This window comes from Schistocerca serialis, chromosome 6, assembly GCF_023864345.2.
Source record: "Schistocerca serialis cubense isolate TAMUIC-IGC-003099 chromosome 6, iqSchSeri2.2, whole genome shotgun sequence".
In the NCBI taxonomy this organism is placed as follows: Eukaryota; Metazoa; Arthropoda; class Insecta; order Orthoptera; family Acrididae; genus Schistocerca; species Schistocerca serialis.
This window is the reverse complement of record NC_064643.1, coordinates 409,092,723-409,111,598: the sequence shown is the minus strand read 5'-3', so window position 1 is coordinate 409,111,598 and position 18,876 is coordinate 409,092,723. Positions and strand designations below refer to the sequence as shown.

At 39.6% G+C, this 18,876-nt stretch overlaps 1 protein-coding gene across 1 annotated transcript in view; it reads left to right on the top strand.

Annotated features, from left to right (window-relative positions):
• The window catches only part of LOC126484226 (peroxisomal membrane protein 11B), a 135,153-nt gene extending 116,558 nt beyond the window's left edge, over window positions 1–18,595 (top strand). Inside the window, exon 4 of the mRNA XM_050107642.1 lies at window positions 18,015–18,595. The gene's annotated coding sequence lies outside the window, so the exon portion shown is untranslated. The remainder of the gene's footprint in view (window positions 1–18,014) is intronic.
• Window positions 18,596–18,876: the final 281 nt, after the last annotated feature.

The following is an 18,876-nucleotide window of genomic DNA, read 5'->3' as shown; positions in this document are numbered from 1 at the left end:
ATTACCCTTTAGGATAAATCCAACATAAATATGCCAGTATGTATTAAATAACTGCATAAATGGCTGGTCTTCTGTGCTCAAAATTTTTGTAAGGGTCTGGTCCTCAAAGTGGTAAGTTTGAACAAGAGTCAAATGCTCCACGATTTAAGAAATTGATCACACGTACACACACATAACATAATTCACGTTGTGTAAAACAAAATTAACTTTGAAAATAATGCTTCTCAAATGACCACTTGCTATATTTTCTGCAACCTGTTATAAATGTAAACAGTTGTGACATCACACTTGTCAAAAGCAGTTTGTTGTTATGAAGTATTCCAGTCTTCATCCTGAAGCCTTTGACACACTTCACTGTCAACAGACATGTGTTTGTGCAGTTTGTTTTCTTGTAAAAGGCACATTTTCTTCACAACTAAAATTTTACTTATATGTTAGTCTCTCGTTTGTTTTCTTCCCGCAGTATTTTTCTCCAGTAGCAGTCCAAAGTAAATTTTTTTTGTTATATTATTGGATCTTACCGGACAAAATTACAAAAATTTAACTAGGAACTTACAACAGTGAAAAATCCCTGATTATTATTATTATTTTTCCCTCCCCTGGATGTCCTGGGGTGTATACACCCTGTGTACATACTTCACATTTTTGTTGGATCTCTTCAGCTGTAATATATGGAGAACTCTGGAGCATGCCTTTATCCAGCAGCGAATGTCGAATGTCAGATGGTGTGTGTGTGTGTGTGTGTGTGTGTGTGTGTGTGTGTGTGTGAGAGAGAGAGAGAGAGAGAGAGAGAGAGAGAGAGAGAGAGAGAGAGAGAGAGAAATTTGTTTCTCTTCATATCTGCTTTGATATACGAGACAGAATGGCTCCCCACTACTTACCTCCAATAATGTCAGTGCTGCCAATTCACACCTGAAACAACATACACTATCCTGGCTTTCAGAACTAATCATTCGTTCTGCTGCATCGTAGTTGTATAAGGCTTATTGAGGCAACTGGGGCTCTATAAAGGTGTGTTGCCCAAGGTACAGCTGTTGCCTGCAGTCTTGGCTGAGCCTGCCCGCTTGTGTTGCTCAGAAATATGGCTACTCTGCTGTAGCTGCTGTTGGTTCCCAAGGCGTCACTGCAGCTGCAGTGGGCATTTGGCAGCAGCATGGAGAGAAGCATGACCAAATTGAATTTTTCTTTGAACTACGTAGATATTTTACCAAACAATAATTTTATTGTGGCTCTTCAATAAGAGGGAGAATATTAATATTGCGGCGGCATATGACAGTGGAGGTTGTTATAAGGGTAAGCACTAATTGAGACGCGGTATAGCACGTGACGCGACACTGCAGTGTGACGCAATCCTGTGCACACTGAGACGTGTACACGTACTTCGCACATGCCGATTGACAGAACCGAAGCACCTGCACCCTGAAATCTTTCTCAAACGATTTTACAGAAACTAGTCAGTGAAAATATTTGATTTTTGCCTTACTTGTAGCATTATATGTTATTGTCGTGGTGAAATGCCCATCACCTCGCTAATGGTCATACTTATTGTGATTATATACGTATAATTTATTTTAGTAAGACACGACACAAAATTTGAAAAGTTGAAAAATAGAGGTCGCTATGATTACACCATACTACTGCGTGTGAAATTTAGCTAACATATTGAATTTTTGTTTAGACTTGGGAGGAATTCTCTGTCTCAGATCTCGAGAAAATGGATCCTATGTAGCGTATTCACTCCCACGCCTGCGGGAATGAAATATTCACTACATCCCTCATATCTCCTAAACCGCTCGAGACATCAAAAAGATACTTTGGCAAATGCTGGCACCGAAGAAGAATCTTTTTCCACTTCGTAAACACACTGACTTTATCGCAATATAACAGAAGTTATACTTTCTATTTAATTTTTTTCATTCCAGTGACTGCAATTCTTTAAAAGTTATTGACAGCTAGTGAAACGAGAGTTTCCTGGTATGAAAATAAACATGAAATTTCTTCTCTATTGTTACCAAAAACAGACACAATGAGGTATTTTGTGAGCTACTGAGCTCTCTGGTCGCCAATTACTTGTTTAATGAGATACTCTGTTTCAGAATTCTCTCACAATAGCTGCTGCAAAAATGAGTTTGTGCAAATTATACTGTGTTTTGGCAAAACAAGTACAATTAAACCTGTCAACAAGACAAATGTGGCTGTTACATAAATGCTGATGCTTCTCCAAATGAGAAAAGGTTAATATTCACACAAAAATAAATCGCCAATTGTGTTGCAATTTTGGATGAATCTCATAACCCATCATATTTTTAACACTGAACGACTGGAATGGAAACTTACCATAGGATTTTATTCCTTTTCTTCATCTGAGTAGTATTAAAGTAATGACAAGCGTACCCTTCAGGCGGAATGACATGAACATGTCAGACGCTGGTTATTCACCTACAGCTTGCCAAACTGACAATGTGTGATTGGCGAATAAAATAGTTGATATTGAGAAAAGTAAACAATTGACACATGGCACAACATAATGGTCGGTGAATCACCAGCAATACATTTCAAAAAAATTAAATACATCAAATCACCACACTCTTTCAGGATAGTAATAGTTTCGGAATAATACCGACCACTAGTTCATTTGTGTAGCCTGCTGTGTAATTAGTTTATTAACGCTGACAGTGTGTATGCATCCACTGAAATGCTTTTTTCGTGTCACGATGAGCCGATTAAAATATCGCTATTTTTTATGGCTTCTAGACTGTTTCCAGCTTGCAGTGGAAATGTGATGTCCACATGTACATAAATTGCCTCTCATTACATCCGTATCCAAATAATGATAGTGAAACTTACGTACTTCATATCTTGGACATTTTCTACTTACCGGGAGCGCAAAGGGGTGATACTTGTGGAAATTATGCCTTTTCGACTTTTTGTAACAGATCATGGAGATACCTAACAGGCAGCAAGTACATAACCTCGTTTTACTTTTCTGCCTCGCTTCTAGATCACATGATTTTATAATATTCCTCACTTCCTTATTCACTACCCTCACGATGAATCGTCTGTCCCTTCTTATGATCTGAAAACATTGTGGAGGCAGAAGATACAATTCCAGTAGCTAATGGCTCTTCAGTTATTTATTTGTGCATTGTTCTTGACAAAAGAATAAACAAAACAAGAAAGTATGCAGATATATATGTAACGAAAACTATTATGTACTAACTAAATGAGATGGAGTACTTAAACAGTGAAAAACGAAACAGTATTAAGTGACATAAAATTCAATATACCCTAAGGCTGTATTTTTCGGATGGGTAATACTTTGTGTGCCGGTATGCAGCATGTTGAAAGGTTATACATGTTTTTGACTGCTCAGCAAATTTTTACTTGCAAAAAAGATATATCAAAGAATTTGCATTAAATTTTGCTTGAAAAGTTGAATAAGTGCAGCACCACACTCAAAATGGTGACTAGGGCTTTTGGCGAATCTATCATGGGTAAAACAACAATTTACAACTGATATAAACATTTCAAACGGGCTCGAGAAGACGCTGAAGACGACAACTGCCCTGGGCGCCCTAGCATATCAATTACTGATGACAACTTGGAAGACATAAAGAAAATAGTTCTGGAAAATAATCAAATCAGCAGCAGAGCCCCCCTTCCCATGAACCATGGACCTTGCCGTTTATGGGGAGGTTTGTGCGCCTCAGCGATACAGATAGCTGTACCGTAGGTGCAACAGAGGCCATACAAAGGTGTGGTTCCTGAAGAGGGCAGCAGCCATTTCAGTAGTTGCAGGGGCAACAGTCTGGATGATTGACTGATCCGGCTTTGTAACTTCAACCAAAACAGCCTTGCTGTGCTGGTAATGTGAACGGCTGTAAGCAAGAGGAAGTAGTCCCCATTCGGATCTCCAGGCGGGGACTACTCAGGAGGACGTTGTCATCAGGAGAAAGAAAACTGGCGTTCTACAAGTTGGAGCGTGGAATGGCAGATCTCTTAATCGGATAGGTAGGTTAGAAAATTTAAAAAGGGAAATAGATACGTTAAAGTTAGATATAACGGGAATTATTCTTTCTATGTATTCGCAGCACATTACACTTGTCTACATTGAGATTCAATTGCCATTCCCTGCACCATGTGTCAATTTGTTGCAGATCCTCCTGCATGTTAGTACAATTTTCCATTGTTACAACCTCTTGCTGTACTACAGCATCATCTGCAAAAAGCCTCAGTGAACTTCCAATGTTATCCACTAGGTCATTTACGTATATTGTGAATAGAAATGGTCCTACGACACTCCCCTGTGGCACACCTGAAATCACTCTTACTTCGGAAGACTTCTCTCCATTGAGAATGACATGCTGCATTCTGTTATCTAGGAACTCTTCAATCCAATCACACAATTGGTCTGATAGTCCATATGCTCTTACTTTGTTCATTAAACGAGTGTGGGAAACTTCAAACACCTTGCAGGAGTCAAGAAACACAGCATCTACCTGGCAACCCGTGTCTATGACCCTCTTGAGTCTCGCAGACAAATAGTGTAAGCTGGGTTTCACAAGATCATCTTTTTTGAAACCCATGCTGATTCCTACAGAGTAGATTTCTAGTCTCCAGAAAAGTCATTATACTCGAACATAATAAGTGTTCCAAAATTCTACAACTGATCGACGTTAGAGATATAGGTCTATAGTTCTGCACATCTGTTCGACGTCCCTTCTTGAAAATGGGGATGACCTGTGCCCTTCTCCAATCCTTTGGAACGCTAGAGATCTACGGTACACTGCTGCAAGAAGGGGGGCAAGTTCCTTCGCCTACTCTGTGTAAAATCGAACTGGTGTCCCATCAGGACCAGCAGCCTTTCCTCTTTTGAGCGATTTTAATTGTTGTTTTTCTATCCCTCTGTCATCTGTTTCTATATCTACCATTTTGTCATCTGTGCGACAGTCTAGAGAAAGAACTACAGTGCAGTCTCCTCTGTGAAACAGCTTTGGAAAAAGACATTTAGTATTTTGGCCTTTAATCTGTCATCCTCTGTTTCAGTATCATTTTGGTCACAGAGTGTTTGGATATTTTGTTTTGATCCACCTACCGCTTTGACATAAGACCAAAATTTCTTAGGATTTTCTGCCAAGTCAGTACATAGAACTTTACTTTCGAATTCATTGAACGCCTCTCGCATAGCCCTCCTCACACTACATTTCGCTTCGTGTAAATTTTTGTTTGTCTGCTAGGCTTTGGCTGTGTTTATGTTTGCTGTGAAGTTCCCTTTGCTTCCACAGCAGTTTTCTAACTCGCTTGTTGTACCACAGTGGCTCTTTACCATCTATTACGATCTTGCATGGCACATATCTAATGCATATTGTACGATAGTTCTGAACTTTGCCCACTGATCCTTAACACTATCTGTACTTGAGACAAAACTTTTGTGTTGAGCTGTCAAGTACTCTGAAATCTGCTTTTGTCACAGAAAAATTTTCCTACCTTTTTTAATATTTCTATTTAAGGCTGAAATCATCGATGCAGTTACTGCGTAATGATCGCTGATTCCCTGTTCTGCGTTAACGGTTTCAAATAGTTCATGTCTGTTTGTCACCAGAAGGTCTAATATGTTATCGCCACGAGTCGGTTCTCTGTTTCACTGCTCAAGGTAGTTTTCAGATAATGCACTTAAAAAAATTTCACTGGATTCTTTGTCCCTGCCACCCGTTATAAATGTTTGAGTCTCCGAGTCTATATCTGGCACATTAAAGTCTCCACCCAGAACTATAACATGGCTGGGAAATCTATTCAAAATATTTTCCAAATTTTCCTTCAGGTGCTCTGCCACAACAGCTGCTGAGCCAGGGGGTCTATAATGATATCCAATTACAATGTTTGAGCCTGCTTTTACCGTGACCTTCACCCAAATTATTTCACATTTCGGATCTCGCCAATTTCCTTCGATACTATTGCCCTTTTTATCGCTATAAACACGCCTCCCCCTTCACTGTCCAGCCTGTCTCTGCGGTATACATTCCAATCTGAGTTTAGAATTTCATTACTGTTTACATATGGTTTCAGCCAACTTTCTGTCCCTAGTGGGCATTGTGACGGTTTATTAATGAGAGCAGTTCTGGGACTTTTCTACAGACGCTCCTGCAGTTTACTATTAGCACATTAATATTGTTATTCCCTGTTGCATTTTGCCTACTAATACCTTGTTGCGTCTCAGGAGGCATGTTGTCAGGTCTAGGGAGGGAATTCTCTAACCTGAACAACCCACATGTGCACTCCACACGTACTCCGCTACCCTTGTAGCCACTTCCTTCATGTAGTGCACGCCTGACCTATTCAGGGGGACCCTACATTTCTCCACTCGATAGCGGAGGTCAAGAAATTTGCACCTCAGAATCGTGTGAGCCTTCCACTCGGCTCCAAACCAGAGGACCGCGATCGGTTCTGGGAACGATACTAAAAATAGTTAGCTCGGATTCCACCCCGCAAGTAAGACTTTCCACCTTCACCATCTCTGCCAACCACCTGTATGAACTAAGGATGACCTCTGTACCCAAACGGCAGGAGTCATTGGTGCCAACATGAGCAACAATTTGCAGTTGGGTGCACCCAGTGCTCTCTATCGCCGACGGCAGGGCCGCCTCCACATCTCGGATGAAACCCCCCGGCAAGTAGACCGAGTGAACACTGGCCTTCTTCCCTAATCTTTCCGCTATTTCCCTAAGAGGCTCCATCACCCGCCAATCACTAATAAATCCGTCCCCCCGTGCGCCTGCTCGGACCTTGCTGAAGGAGCGGCCACATGTCCACTCACAGGCAGAGCGGGCGATGCCACATGGCCAGCTTCCACATTGACCCTCTGCCTCGTGTGCCGGGAACGCCGCTGAACCCGCCACTCCCTTTGGGGAGAGGGTGGCCCAACCGCGCCCGGTACCTGTGAAGATGCCTCCACAGCAGGGACCATGGGTGAAGCATGTAACACCTGCGGTGTACCATGTGACGCAGCAGACTCCCCACTGCCGCTACCCTCCAAGGCAGCAGCCTGAAGAGGGCTGACCGTGCCCATCAACATGTTCAGCTGTTCACGAACAGTGGCCAGTTCCTCCTGCGTCTGTACACAGCAGTCACACATCCTATCCATCCTCAGAAATCAACAATTTACTGTAGAGAGTTAATCAACTTTTAACTAGACTGCTAATTCACTAAAGGCGGCTGATAGCCGACTAAACTGTGGTTACTGGACACTTCTTGTTGAAAACAATGAAAATAAGCACTACCTGTCTCTGGACTGTATTCAAAACAAACAATAGCACTACTGGCGCTACAGCTGACTAAAGGGACTCTCTCTGACTGTATTCAAAACAGACACGAAATCTATGGAATATTATTACTAGTACTCGAAAATTAAAGCTTTCTAAAAGCAAAAATACACAGAAGAAGAAGTGACAAGTAAGAAAAATACAGTTAATACTTAAATTAATGTAGCTCACTGCACAGCAGATGTGAAGCAAATGGCAGTTATGATGACCTTAAGTCGAAACAAGGCACCAGGAGTAAACATTTCATTAGAACTACTGATAGCCTTGGGCGAGCCAGCCCTGACAAAACTCTACCATCTGGTGAGAAAGATGTACGAGACAGGCAAAATACCTTCAGACTTCAAGAAGAATATAATAATTCCAATCCCAAAGAAAGCAGGTGTTGACAGATGTGAAAATTACCGAACTATCAGTTTAATAAGTCATGGCTGCAAAATACTAATACGAATTCTTTACAGACTAATGGAAAAACTGGTAGAAGCTGACCTCGGGGAAGATCAGTTTAGATTCCGTAGAAATATTGGCACACCTGAGGCAATACTGACCCTACGACTTATCTTAGAAAATAGATTAAGGAAAGGCAAACCTACATTTCAAGGAATTGTAGACTTAGAGAAAGCTTTTGACAATGTTGACTGGAATACTCTCTTTCACATTCTGAAGGTGGCAGGGGTAAAATACAGGGAGCGAAAGGCTATTTATAATCTGTACAGAAACCAGATGGCAGTTATAAGAGTCGAGGGGCATGAAAGGGAAGCAGTGGTTGCAAAGTGAGTGAGACAGGGTTGTTGCTTATCCCCGATGTTATTCAATCTGTAAAGGAGCAGTAAAGGAAACAAAAGAAAAATTCGGAGTAGGAATTAAAATCCATGGAGAAGAAATAAAAACTTTGAGGTTCGCCGATGACATTGTAATTCTGTCAGAGACAGCAAAGGACCTGGAAGAGCAGCTGAACAGAATGGACAGTGTCTTGAAAGGAGGATATAAGATGAACATCAACAAAAGCAAAATGTGGATAATTGAATGTAGTGGAATTAAATCGGGTGATGCTGAGGGAATTAGATTAGGAAATGAGATGCTTAAAGTAGTAAATGAGTTTTGCTATTTGGGGAGAAAAATAGCTGATGTTGGTCGAAGTAGAGGGGACATAAAATGTAGACGCAATAGCAAGGAAAGCGTTTCTGAAGAAGAGAAATTTGTTAACATCGACTATAGATTTAAGTGTCAGGAAGTCGTTTCTGAAAGTATTTGTATGGAATGTAGCCATGTATGGAAGTGAAACGGACGATAAATAGTTTAGACAAGAACAGAATAGAAACTTTCGAAATGTGGTGCTACAGAAGAATGCTGAAGATTAGATGGGTAGATCACATAACTAATGAGGAGGTACTGAATAGAATTTGGGAGAAGAGAAATTTGTCGCACAACTTCACTAGAAGAAGGGATCAGTTAGTAGGACATATTCTGAGGCATCAAGGGATCACCAAAGTATTGGAGGGCAGCGTGGAGGGTTAAAATCGTAGAGGAAGACCAAGAGATGAATACGCTAAACAGATTCAGAAGGATGTAGGTTGCAGTAGATATTGGGAGATGAAGAAGCTTGCACAGGATCGAGTAGCATGGAGAGCTACATCAAACCAGTCTCTGGACTGAAGACCACAACAACAACAACATCATGCAGCATGCCAAAGTGAGCATTTGCCTGGACTGCCTTTCCATATTATTTAAGCATTAACTTCTGCATAGTATTGATTCACAGAGTAAATGTTGTCATTTACTCTCCCACCATCAATAGGTTCACAGCAATGAAGGAAGAGTATAATATAATCAGTATTCATTAAAATGACCAGCTGCTTTTAAGAAACTTACAAAATGTAGTAAAAAATTACACACTTTAATTTTGTATTAAAAAGGTGTAAATGATGCTCCTAAGACCACCAGTCTCAAATAATAGCAGTCTGTTCTGACAGTGTTTGTCATTTTTGAGTTGTATAGTCATCATTAAATTCCACATGATCTTTATTTTTCTTTCTTTTTACTAAAGTAGTGAGGTGGGATGTCCTCATAGCTGTACCCATGCTTGGTAGAAATAGATTTACGAGGGTAAGTCAATTATTATCCACAATTTAATTATATTTTTGTTTATTTTGGTAGTACTGTCATTTTACGTGGGTGACGCGTGCTTTGTTTATTTGTTGTTATATCTTTGCAATTTTCAAACTGCTAGGTTAGTTTTGTTATCACTGCCGTGCTGTTAATCATGGCTGTTCATCTGTCTATTTGCACCAAAGAAGAGCAACATTCAGTGATCTGTTTTCAGTGGTCAGAAGGCGTATCAGGGGCTGAAATTCATCGAAGACTTTCGGTACAGTACGAGAACAGTGTTTTGCCATACAACAGAGTGTCTACGAATGGATTGAAAAATTCTGAAATGTTCGCACTGCATGATGAAGGAGCCAGACAACTGTTTTCTGCCACAAATGAAGAAACCATTGAGTATTCACGTGAAATGATTCTCTTAGACAGACAATTAACTATTGACGAAGTGGCACACTGTCTGCAAATTAGTCACGGTTCTGCCTACGAAATCATCCACAACAAACTTGGGTTTCATAAAGTTTGTGCAAAATGGGTCCCAAAACAACTCACACAGTTGCATAAACAAACGCACTTGGACATCTGCAAAAACGTTTGGATCGCTATGGTAATGAAGGGGACAACTTCTTAGACAGGATCATTACTGGTGATGAAACATGAATTCATTATCACCAGCCGGAGAGTAAATGGCAGAGTATGGAATGGAAACATCCAAATTCACCTCCAAGAAAAAGTTCAAGACCCGGAAAACTGATGCTTATGGTTTTTTGGAACTCCCAAGGTCCAGTACTGGGACATTATGGGGAAAGAGGCACAACAATAAACTGTGTGCATTACAGTGAGATGCTTACTGCCAGGCTAAAGCCTGCAATTCGAAGCAAATGCCAAGGATTACTGTCAAAAGGTATTGTGTTGTTGCATGACAATGCCCGTCCGCCTACTGCAGCCAACACTGCTGTAACACTCCAGAAACTCAAATTTGAAGTACTGGATCATTCTCCATATAGTCCCGATGTTGCCCCTTCTGACTATCACTTGTTTGGTCCACTCAAACAGGCATTAAAGGTGCATCGATTTGCCTCGGATGAAGCAATGAAAGAAGTGCATTCCTGGCTCACAGCTCAATCGAGAACCTTCTTTTAGGAAGGCATCAGGAACTTGTACAACCATGGACCAAGTGCGTTGAAATGCAGAGAGACTATGTCGAAAAATGATGTTCTTGCAAGTTTCCTATTCGATTACAGTACAATTTTATAACTACTTTATGGATAATAATTGACTTACCCTCATACATCCTCTTCCTTCCTAGTTGCCTCTAGGTATTGTATTTTGAATTCTAGGGCTGCTTTCTCCATTTTTCGAGCCGGAGATACATCTTATCCTCACCACTCATCATCTTCCTCTAAAGTAAATTTTTCACGCTGGGATAAGAATCTTCCTTTGTCTATATGGAAGCTGTATGTTCATCAGAAACATTTGATCGAACTTGCCCATCTCTCATATCAGACACTTTCAGGTTAAGTGATATAAATTCAACTTCTGATTTGAAGCAATACTGTCAATCTTTTCTTCTGACAGAGAGTAAAACATTGAAGACAGATCTGCAACAAAATATTTCTTGTTGTACTTCTTTAAATGTGTCAATAATAGACCAAATTTATTTTTCTCAAAGGCAAAAACTATACAAATCTCTAATGTTCCTCTATCTATTCTTGCATATTTGCCTCAAAATTCTATTAAGTATAGCCTTTTTTTTTTAAAAAAAAAAAAAAAAAGTACATCAATTTAGTTATATTTGTTTCTGGTCCTCTGCTACAAGAGATTGTTACCGATCTGTACTATCTTCCTTCCAAATCTGTACAGGATGTATCAGTTGAATTGTAGTCGTATTGTGCACATTTTTCTACAGACATTTTAATATTTATTTGCCACTTCTTAAAAAGAAAAACACCTTACAGAACAAGCAAAGAAATTTTCAACCAAATGGCAGATTCCCAACTTTGATGGTGCTGGAACAAAGTGTTCTTGTACATATGATGCTTTAAATCACAGAAGCAGTGATGTGAGACTAACTCACAGAGTATAAGTTCCTGCTGATGGCTCGCTGATGGTCCTTCCAGTTTCCTTTGGCTAGACATCTTGCAGCAATACTACGTAGATGACGTCATCACACTATTTATGTTGCAGAACTGGTCACTGATGCAGTACTGTGGTCACAGCTGCACAGGCTACTCATTACAGCCCAAACTCAAACTGCGCATGTGTGTCCATACAATCCTTGTTGCATTGCGGTATCCTGTTGCAGCCCCAAGGAATGGTTGCAAATCGGACTAGGCACCTTAGAGCAGTTGAGAAATGAGACACTGTTGGTTGAAATATCACATTCCCAACAGGCAAAAAAATTTCAGGCAGCTATGTGCCTAGGGAATGAGTTATAAAAACACAGCTGCTAAACATATAGAACTATAGCTAAGATGTTGTCATGCAGAGTTATTACAGACATTCTGAAACAAAAACACAAAGATAAGTGGGCTCCAGGAGCGATTGCTATCTACTATATTCATTATTTTTTTTCATGTAAAACTAGTAAAAACAGATGCTTTTGTACTGAATTTAATAGCACAACACTTTCGAGTGCATCTTTAAAAGTGAGTCCTTATATATGCAATTCAAATGTTTTAATTGCCAGCACATTTGACTCACCACTCTTAGCATGTAAGGGAGAAGTCATTTGCTACAAATTGGGAAGGCTGCCCACAAGTCATCATTCATCTTCTTTGAGGTGTATTAACTCTTTGAGGGTCAAGAACATTTTTAAAGGAAAATACATGATTTTGTCAAAATTATAAAACTTATTAACAAACAAAACAGTTTATTTTAGTCCAATTTTACAGTACTTTACTTACTTTTTAATTACAGCCAATTAATTGTGGTTACCTCTGTTAACCACTGCCCATAATACTCACTAGTTATTTATTTGTTGACGAATTATGAGAGGTAAAATGAAACATATTTCTTATGGAATTATTTACACAATCAGCTCACAAGTACATTATTATTGAGAACGAAATGTCTGAAAGCAAGTTTTGTCTTTTCTTAGACAAAGAGGCACATTACATGCCGAGCACATCTAGATGTGGCCTGTTTCGTCTGATATGTACTACCTTCGAATCTGAATTGTTTGTCCACATGTTACTTTCTCCACCACAGTCTCTGGTGAGCAGTACTTCGTACACTTTCCTTCAGGAACCTGTATTCGTGAACTGCTCCATTTCAGTTTCTTTGTGTAGGATAAAAGCATTCACTTCACGTACATCAATAAAGTGAAAAAGCGTATGACACCATTTTTTAGTTTTTATCACAGCCATAGTCAAAATTGCCAACAAAATTCATGCTCCTCTTTAATCACACAGTACACAGGGGCGTGCCACTATAGTAGTTGATCTGATTCCTTCCTATTTTCATTTGTGATTTCACTTAGATCATGCACAAACCAGATCAGGTCCACAGCTCATTTGTCCATCTACTTGTAAAATGCTACACCATGTTTGCAGAATCTGCTGTCAAAGTCCCCTAATTTCATCCTTTTATCTTCCCTTAGTTTTGGGAGGAATTCACATGTGGGGTTCAGTGTTCCAACTGCTAATTTTTTATGGGCTTTTAGTAGGACAAAGAGATTTCTGATAGGACTGATAGCATGCTGCAATCCTTATACCATAAAGTTCATCACATAAATATGTCACTACCTACGCAGTTTCTGGCTTCTCGTTAGCTAATTTTCCAGTATAAATTAGGAACTTTAAACCATATGCAAATTCACCACAGAGCATCCATATTTTATAGCCTCTTTTCACAGGCTTGTCCCTTGGGTACTGCTTCGTTGAGCTTCTACATTTAAATTTCACCACTGAATCATCAATTGCAGCTTTTTGATAGGACTGATAGCATACTGCAATCCTTTTATTCAACTTGTCAACAAGTGGCCTTATTCTATAAAGCTTGTCAAAATTGGCTTGTCCTCTTTTAGGCATCTTCGAGTTATCATTTGAATGGATATGACTCAGGAAGAAACGTAATTCTTTTACAGTCATCAACTCACATACATGATTCATTTAAATCTGGAGATGATGAACAATAATTTTGATAACTTGGAAATACACTTGTAGATAAACTGATAGATAAGAAAACTCTGATCTCATCTTCAGTAGTTGGTATCAAAGGTTTTCCTTCTCTGTGATGTTCAGTTGGTGTGAAATGTTACAAGTTTTACCATTTCATCACTAAAAAATTCACAAAATACTTTTGTGGTGATGGATTTGACATCTGTAAAAATAGCTGTAGAGCCGCTTCTTTCCAAAACATTAGGCAGTGCTTCAACTCTGTATTTCTGGCTCCATTGTGGAGGTTCATTCTGAACAAAAGGTACACTTGCAGTTCCAACAGGGATACCAGAATGATTTGATATGTTTGGTTGTAGTCTGAAGAACTAATTCCCATAGAAAGCTGTTGCTGTAGCCAGTGGTGGTACTGAACTTACAGGCAAGGACAGAGTAATTGACTCAGAGGCTAAAGAAATATCAGTTGATGGAGTTAGCCGTGGAATGTTGTTTATTACTGCACAAGTGATGACTGTGCTTCACTAAATTATCACTGAAATCATTTGCTATTTTCTTCTGAACATGGTAATATCATAATATCACAGTCGGGTTTGAATGTAGCGTCACCATCAGAGTCCTGAAACCAATTTATTTCACTATCTGACTCTGATGGAAGGTCCTCGAAAAGAAAACACCTCCTAGCCATAGTGAATGAAAGCTGTATCCCAGATATGTGATAATTGGCAGTGCTAACCTATATTAAAGTAACAAAAATATGAAATAAATAAACTTGTTTCACACAAGTATTGCACTGAAGTTCATTAGCGGAAACTAAATTTACTTCAAAATAAAACTAGCTTATATGTGTCAAATTTGATCTTCAAATGTAAACAAACTAAATCATGCAAGACTACTGCAAGCCAACAAACTAACTGTAATGCACCAACAATAGGAAAGTGAAATGTTTGATATCCAATGCTCTGCCATCTAGTGAAAACTCTCCTCAACTAACTGTGTGACTCAACAAGAACTGCTGCCCGATTCAGCTACCAGGCACCTTAAAATAAGTGGTTAATATCGATAACCAGTGCCCCTGAAAGAATTGTGCTCTGGGGCCCACCATGACTGGAGCAGAGGCTGCACTGAATACCCAGAAGAAACAAATATACAGGAGGTGAAACCTACAAAGCAGATTACGTATGGTGAAGCAATAAGGGTCTACAAAGCTATGGAGTCTCCTACTTAGCTACTTCGTTTGCTCTAGCTCTTGAAAAACTAATGTGAAAAGCTGCCTCTATATCTCTTCAAACACACACACATAAATAGTGCTAAACACAAACACATGCAATTGCAAAAGTGTTATTATTTCAAAAGTTGCAGTTCCGTACAGACAATCAGAATTGCCAGCATTCTACGGCTTCCAGCATGGTGACAGGCAGAGTCAAGTAAACGGACAATAATATGGTCCATTATAGCAAGTAATGGGAAGGACAATACATGGCTGTATAGTTATACAAAAGTTTCCCTCACTAGATGTGTGGGAACGACCTTGGAGCACATAGTCAACTGGTAGCTTATTTGGATTTTAGAATCCAGGCAGTTTGTAATCACCATTGATACCCTGATTCTGTTGGAGGCAGCTCTACAGCAGGCTCTCTTGCCAAGGCACCACCTAATATATATTTTCTGTAGCTTTAATGCATGATATCCTGGACAACTTCACAAATGGCATAACTGGGGATTTTTACCTATTTTCCTAGGTTCCTGCCTCCCCCCCCCCACCCCCCCTTCTTATTTTAACTACAGTCAGCTATTATGCCCAAGTGTTTCAAATAAGAGAACAATGTCACTCAAGGTAGTACTTTTAGTGTGACAATGTCTGCAATTGCCATTATCAATATTATGTCCATGATAAGATTGGATGACTTCTCTATTTTTATCTCATCTTCCAGCATTGCAAGTAGAATGTGCCAGCTACTGGCTGAATGGGCAGATAAAACCAGTTTTAGATTTTCAACTGAGAAATCTATTATGTACTTACTAACCATTCATGCTCTCTTATAACATGCACTGGTTGAGTATGAGGAACACCATTTTAAATTATCTGTATTGGTTGTAGGCCTCACTTATGGGGAAAATTTAATTTGGCTGCCACACCTGGATGATTAAATGAATTATGAGACACAATTTCTTGTGTGTCAGGATGCAAAGTGTGCTGGCAGGCAAGTTTGCATCATTTACATGGTCTATAGCAGTACTATAGATTTTGCATCCTGAAGATCAGAACTGGCCAGAGAGAGAGAGAGGCTATAAATCCATAAACATGTGAAAGAGACACATGAGACACACTTTCTAGTTTTGGAATGAATAGTTCCTTCAAGTGAGGTTACATCCAGACCTGTGTCAGGATGCAAGGTGTGTTGGCAGGCAAGTTTGCATCATTTACATGGTGTACAGCAGTACTATAGATTTTGCATCCTGAAGAGCACAACTGGCCAGAAATACTGTATCATAATTCATCAGTCCTGTCAATTAAATTTTTCTCTGATACGATTAAACACCTGAAGGAGTTGAAGACGTGCTTACAAAGCACTATGTATTTTTAATGTGTTAGCGGCATGGTTTGGGGAGCAAACAGAACTTGTCTGCTCCAGTTTTATCAAATCTTTGTATGATCCCTCCTCAAATAAGGATGTATAGTTGTATGGGTCAGCCACAAAACTGTATGTAAAGATGTGGAATGCTTTTCACCAATGCTACTGGGGCATTTAAGACCTGTGCTGTGCCATTCCCAGACTATGCAGGGGCTGGTCATGTGCCACTTGACATTAGGTGGGTTTCTTCATGGTGCAACAGGCTTACAAAATGTGCTCCTATCCCCTGTCTCTCACATACCACCATGTTACTTGCCTTCATTTCGAACTACTCTTTAACACCCACTGTGACGAGACCTTTTTCGATACATACAGAAATTTCCTTTTAAATATGGGCGGGGGCGGGGCAGAGGGGGGGGGAGGGGGGGGGGAGGAGGAGGAACCCTTGGCTTCTAAAGAGTTGACCACGCTCAGGGGTGAATGATGAATGCACTCCAGTTTTAATTTTAAGTCTGATTTTGTAATATTTTAGACAAGCAACGCAATTTTTACTGAATTATATACAGATTACTTAGAACAAGGTAATACCCCTGGCTTCTCTGGTTTCAGTAGTATTCCCATCTGTCTTCAGGTACTGATTTCCCAATTAGTCTAATTTTTAGTACTGAGTTACATGCATTTTTTTAGGCTCTGAACAGGTGAGGTGTCTTTAAAGCAATAAGTTTCTCATCTGTTCAGATGCCTTTAGTGTCATGCAAAAATATCAAACGAATGTACCCAGCTGAGAAACTGGCCAAATTAATATAGGAAAAACTGTTTCTCCTTCAACAGCAAGGGAAGTAGGTATCATTGCGCAAGGTACTACAGCATGTAAGAATTAAGAAAAATGAGCTAGCAGATATAGCAGCCAAGGACTACAGGGAACTTGTTGTGGCTACTGCACCATTCCTCTGCAAGCTGTCAGCTCTCTGTTGAGTCAAAAAGTTGTGCAACTATGGGAGGAGGAGTGCCAGGCAATGAGGAACAGTAAACTGCAGTGGGGATCTGCCCTCTGTGTTAGCGAATGAGGCAAGTCTAGCTGAGTTTATACAAAATTGTGTAATGTCTTCACTCCAGCCCAAGCTTTTCGGGTGGAGATTGTAGTGGGCCAATTAATTCCTTTTATTCCAGTATACAACCAGTCACAGCTATCTGCTGTACTCGGTCGCTTAACATGTTGACTGTCATGTGGCAGTGGCCACAGCAGAGCTATCTGCTGTGACCCCTGCTGGCATCATGACAGTCAATTGTGTTAGCTGTATTTATGCTTTTTATCGTAGGTTAAAACTGATTAAATATGATTTTTAACAGTATAACGAAAAGATAGATTGCTGCTTATCGTAAAGATGGCACATTAAGTTGCAGACAGGCACAATGAAAAGTCACCTACACATTAGCTTTCGGCCAAAGCCTTCATCAGAAAAGGAAGCGCACATACATTCAGTCCGAGATGGCGGTCATGTGTGCTTGCTTGTGTGAAGAAATGGTTTTGTGTTTCCTTTTTTGACAGAGGCTTTGGCTGAAAGCTAATGTGTAAGTGTCTTTCCGTTGTGTCTGTTTGCAACTTAATGTGTCATCTTTATGACAAGTAGCAATTTACCTTTTTCCTTATACTGTTGATATTCCAACATGGAGTTTCAATTTTTTAAATATGATTTTCGTGTGTCCCCCCCCCCCCCCCCCTATCTCTATCTCTCTCTCTCTCTCTCTCTCTCTCTCTCTCTCTCTCTCTCTCTCTCTGTGTGTGTGTGTGTGTGTGTGTGTGTGTGTGTGTGTGTGTGTGTGTGTGTGTGTGTGTGTGTGTGTGTGTGTGCCCACACTTTTTAATTTTTATTAGAGTTTCACTACTTTGCCATTTTTATCCACAGATGCCTCGAAATTTTTTTAGTACTGGCACTAAAGATCTTGCTGCCATGTATCCGAACCAACAGATCACCAGCTGACTCAGATTTCTTGGGGGAATTTTGGGAAAGTGTGGTGCATCTGTAGAGGAATCCATCTATGACTGCAGTTTGACATTTTACAGAACAGATCCAGTCCTCATAAAGTCCAGTGATAGCAAAAATAAAGGAATCCAGACAATTGCTACTATACTTCACTATAACCCATATGAAAGTGTAATAGAAATTATGAGGGAACTGAAATAAAGATCTTTGGAAGAAAGACAATGTTGTTCACGTGAAACCCTGCTGTGTAAATTTACGGAATAAGTATTTGAAGTGGAATGTTAAACTATATTATTGCCTCACTTGTACATCTCACTTAGGGATTGATATTAAGGCATATACACTGGTATAAAATCATTCATTTCTCCCTTGCTCCATTTGCACACTGAATAGGATAAAGAACTGCTTATGTGGGTACAAAATACCCTTTTCCATGTATGTGAGATGTTGCTTTTTTGGAGTAATTAATAGAATATGCCCCAATCTTTTAATTAAGCCTAAAATAATTTAAGAATAAATGTTCTCCCTGTAAATAAATCTGCAAAGTAAGGTGAAAAGGTCACGACTTAATGTATGGAATGTATTTTTTTGCTGTTCCGGTACAGAAAGATCGAGAGAAATGTTTATGTATCAAAAGTAAGTTGAAGGCAGTCGCTATAATTTGTTTTTGGATTATATAAAAGCAGGAACTGTGAGTGCTCTAGCAAATAATTACGCTAATTTAATTTCAAAAGCTGTGTTTTAATTAAGACTGTACTTTCCTTTTTTTCATTAATTCCACATA